Raw genomic sequence first — 5,049 nt, forward strand, 5'->3', positions numbered from 1 at the left:
TCCCCCTCCCCCAAGCCCAGACGCCCTCTGCTCAAAGGGAGGTGCAGCAGAGGAAGAAAGGATTTTTGTAACCAAATTATGACGGTGCGGTGGGAATCAGGGGGTGCTTGGGAAGTGTGGGACCTCATGGTCAGTGGTCCTCGGAGCTGACCGTGGCTCGCCGGCTTCCTCTCCCCGAGAGTGGAGACTGGGACCCGCACGCCATCCTCCCGGGTCGGCCTGGGTGGATCCCAGGGGCTGTCCCTGGCTCGCCAAGCGCTTTTCTCAGCGGGACGCACGCACCTAGGAGTCTCCCAGCCGAGCGGGCTGTCTGCCTTCCCAGAGACCGTGCCTTTGAAAATAAATTAGTTTGTTTGCTGACACATTTAGTCTAGTTTCATCTTAACCCCTCCCCGCTTCGGGGGAGGGGACGGTGGTGTTTATTTGTTTTCGTTTTTTCGAGTGGTTTGGAGGTTTCACTTAATTAATGCAGCATTGCCAACATCCCGGCACGCCAAGGAGCTCACAGGAGCGCATTGCTCTGACGTGGGAAAAACAAGAGACGGGAAGGCTGTCATTAGCTTGGCATGCTCCATTTCCTTCTCAAAACAGATTTTTTAGGGTAAAACTTAAATTAAAAGAGATGAAAGATGATGTGTGGTTGGGTTCGCGCCCCCCCCCCCCCTTCAAATAACAACCATGGCCAGGCAGCTTCTTGAAAATCAGAATGTGCTTAATGTGTTTACTAATCATAAAGAAAGAGAACGTGCAAAAAAAAAGAGAGAAAGAAAAACAAAAGAAAAAAACAGCCTTCCAATCTATAGTGACTGCCTAAAAAATATAATCAGAACTTATCACTACAGATAAGTACCATCAATTGAAACCACTATCTCCTCCATCTACAAAGATTCCCCCTGCAGGGTTTTTCAGATAAGGGTGTTAATGGCGACTTCAGGAAATGGAATAGTGGGGCGGCTGGGTGGCCTTTCCTTGCCCTACCTAGATTCAGCGGTAGATTGGAATTAGTACACATTATGGACTCGCAGGACCTGGGAAGAGCTGTGGGTGACTTATTCTGATAGGCCTCCCCTGGCACCGGTCACACAGCCTCCAGGTTTCCATGACCAAGTCCTTCATGAGGAACCTAGGTGTGTGTGGCACTTCTCTACCCAGGGGCCTGGTGCTTGGGGGTGCTCTCCCTGAAGGTACAAATCCCCAAGCCATCTGGAAAACCCTTACGTCTACCGGGATGCTGTACAGAAGCCTTAGGCAAACACTTCCTATTTGTCTGTCTTCCTATTTGTTCTCATCAGCTGCCACCAGTGACCTCGCTTGCTGTCTTCTCAGCAAATGGGCCCAACTTGTGAAAGAGCACCCTTCTCCCCAAACGGCTGATCAGAACGCGTCTGAGTGCACCCACTGCCACTGCCACCGCCACCACCCTCCAAGGGACTGGTCTACAGCTGCCCGCTGGTCTCTGCCTACACAAGACTGAGATACGCTGGGGTCAGAAAAGAACCAGAAGACCAAGCAGGCCTCTACGGAAAGGCACATAGATCTACTTTCACTTTTAAAATACATGGCGGCACTATCCAAATCCAAAATGCTCTTGCCAGAAATCAAACCGTGAACGACGTGTGTTTGGCTTTCTGTTTATGACACTTTTCAAGGGGATGGAGGTCATGGGTCCATAAGACCATATGTAACTCAGGGCCTGCCCCGGTCTCCTCCTCTTTAAGGTGAAGTATAGAACCGAACCAGATTCAACGGGAGCCAGGCCTACACAGGCAGGAGAAATTCTCTCCAGCTCCTTGCAAAGCTCTGATGCTTACTTTGCACTGAAAAATCCAACTATGTATAGAACTTAGTAACGTGGATTCCAAAGTTACTTCAAGAGAAGCTACATCAACCCATTTTCTTATAAACAGAAGTGAATAGACCCTTCCAAAAGGCGCCCTGGCAAAGGAATTGCAGTACCAACCATGAGGAGGGCCCACAGTCTTCCACAATACGCCAGGGCTTTACCTCACAAAGGACGCCAGGCCAGGCGCTGTAGACCTGATAAGGGAAGGTGCTACCCAGGAGCTCACAGTCTGGTAAGGACGACACAGCAAGTTTGTAAATGAATGCGGTGCAAGGTAGGGAGTGAATGTGAGAGGAAGAGGTAGCATGCCCTGCCTTGGAAGCTTAAAGAGAGATGAGATTAAGTTCTTGGAGAAGGCGGCTCCAGAGCTGAGCCTTGAAGAAGGTGGGGGAGGGGGAGGCTTTCATTTCGAGGAGGGCAGTCCGGGAACCTCAGAGAGCTAGCACCAGCAGGAAACGCAGGGTTTGTAAAGAGAAGGGGGCAGTCCTTCTCTGGCGCTCTCCGTAGGCTGAGCTGAAGCTGGGGGAAGGCAGAGATAATGAGGAATGCATAAAGAGCGCCTGAAGGATCCACTCCACCCCACCCCTGAGCAACAGGAAGTTGACCACGGAGTAAGTTCCTAATTCTTTGAAACAACCAGGCTACCTTTCTTTAGAATGGAAATCATTCCTGTGGGTGTATTCAGCAATGTGCACATTGAGTCATTGTTAATCCCAACATGGAGGTCTCCATTTCCACCCTCGTTCCACTAACTTCTGGCCAACGGGGTGGAAATGGCAGGGGATCTAAAGGAGGAAGTACTCTTTCTTCTCTTCCTCCTTTCTGATGGCTGGAATGCGGGCATAAATAATGCAGCAACCACCTTGACTCATCAAAAGACCTTGAGAAGAAAGCTTCAGGGATGGGGCACTACAAGGAAAGAGAAGATTAGACTCCGATACCAGTCTAGGCAACATGAGCCCTGGGCTGACTCTCTCCGACCTTCCTGACTTTGAAGGAAAAGTAGCACCTATCTTATAGCCGTTCTTTGTTGACCATGTTACCTCCAAATAAATCTTCTGAAATATTTAGCACCAAAGAATAAGTACCCAATAAAAAGCTAAATATATTCATTAACGTACTTATTAATTAAAGATGGAAGCACCTTCAGAGCCAAAGACCACAGATCTGTGGTCCCCATTTACATGTGTTTTATGAGCTTTAGGAGATTTAGGGGAGCTTATAATATTCTTTCCTTAAAAAAGAATTTGCCCTAACTGGTTTGACTCAGTGGATAGAGCATCGCCTGCGGACTGAAGGGTCCCAGGTTTAATTCTGGTCAAGGGCATGTACCTTGGTTGCCGGCACATCCCCAGTAGGAGGTGTGCAGGAGGCAGCTGATGGATGTTTCTCTCTCATTGATGTTTCTAACTCTCTATCCCTCTCCCTTCCTCTCTGTAAAAAAATCAATAAAGTATACTCTTTTTAAAAAAGAATTTTGAAATATGTGTATACCGTGTTCATGGGTACATTATTCACAATAGCCAAAAAGGTAGAAGCACTCTACTGTTCATGCAATGGAATGGTAGGCAGCCTTTAAAATGGAAATTCTGACATGTGTTACAACATGGATGAGCCTTGAGGACATTATGCTAAGTGAAATAAGCCAGCCACAAAAAGACAAATATTGTACAGTTCCACTTATGAGGTACTTAAGCCAGTCCAATTCATTGAGATAGAAAGTAGAATGGTGTTCCAACAGCTGGGGGGAGGGGAAGTGGGGAATTATTATTTAATGGGTATAGAGTTTTAGTTTTGCAGATGAAGAGTTCTGAAGATTCGATGCATAGCAACGCAATGTGCTTAATGCGACTGAACTGTACACTCAAGAATGGTGAAGACTGTGAATTTTGATGTGCTTTACCACAACTAAAACATTTAAAATAATTTTTAAAGGTTTAGATTTTCTTTCTCATTACCCAATTAACATAATTGTTGACCCAAAAAGTAGGAAATACATGTACTGTGTTGAAACCTTATGAGAATGGCTGGTTTGTGCTAAGCAGTTTATGTAGATTACCTCACTGAATTCACCCAACAAGCTTATGGGGCAGGTACTGTCATCAGCCCCCATTTACATCTGAGTGAAATTAAGCACAAAAGATTAAGTAAATTGTTCAAGGTCACGCACGGGGAATGGGTTGAGCTGGAGTCAGTGTCCAGGTAGGCTGACTCTGGAGGTCAGGCTCTAACTGGTTAAGCAATTAAAACCATTTGTGTCACTGATTATTCGTTGGCAACATCGTTTTTAGTAATCATACAATATTCCATTTTATGAAGGTACCCTGTCCTCTTAAGTAATCTCCCATCTAAGCTGTTTCTAGTTTTTTACTACTATAAGAGATGCTTCCATGAACATCCTTTTATTATTCATATTTAATTCCTGAGGATCAAGTCATTAACTGGCAGACCAAGGCATGTGCATTAAGGCTCTTGAAGCATACTTTTATACATTCTTAATCAAAGATTATTTTTCCCTTTGGTCTTAACATTTTTCTCTGCTAGACGACAGACTTGCTCAGAAAGAGAGCAAGTCAGTGGGAGCTCTGAGCTGTTTCTCAGAGTTATTTTAATAGATGTTTGCAGATGCAGAGGATATACAATTAATTTAAGGCTTGTTAAAAACAAAACACATTCCATCGACTTTCTAGGCTTCATTGATTGTGTGGTGGAAATATTTATTTAGGGAAATCTTAAACAATAGTGACTTATTTGACCACGATCAGCTTCATGGCATAATATCAAGTGTCTGTGAGCTGAAGACAATAACCAGTTCCTCCCACTTTTGTCTGCAATCTCTTCCTAAAATCAGTCTCTTTCAACTTGAATTCTCAGTAGCTTTTCCTTCTCCAAACCACACTTTCCAGTAGCTCCCATCAGAAAGACAGTAATCATATTAATGCACAATTTCAGCATCTCTCAGAAGACAGCAAAACAACAAATTCCAGTGCCCAAGATTTCATTCATTAGAAGTTGCCCATCAACTCTAGCTTAATTTATAGTAGTTTGCTATCAATGAGATTAGTGGTCATTACGGAATGAACAAAACTAATTTCACTAATGTGGAGAGCATTCAAAGGGGATTCTTTGAAACTAAGCCAATGACTTGATATCTAGTCCCAGTCCTGCTGCTTGACATTCTAATGATTTAAGGGAAATTAATTACT

The sequence above is a fragment of the Myotis brandtii genome, unplaced genomic scaffold (genome assembly GCF_000412655.1).
Source record: "Myotis brandtii unplaced genomic scaffold, ASM41265v1 scaffold260, whole genome shotgun sequence".
In the NCBI taxonomy this organism is placed as follows: domain Eukaryota; kingdom Metazoa; phylum Chordata; class Mammalia; order Chiroptera; family Vespertilionidae; genus Myotis; species Myotis brandtii.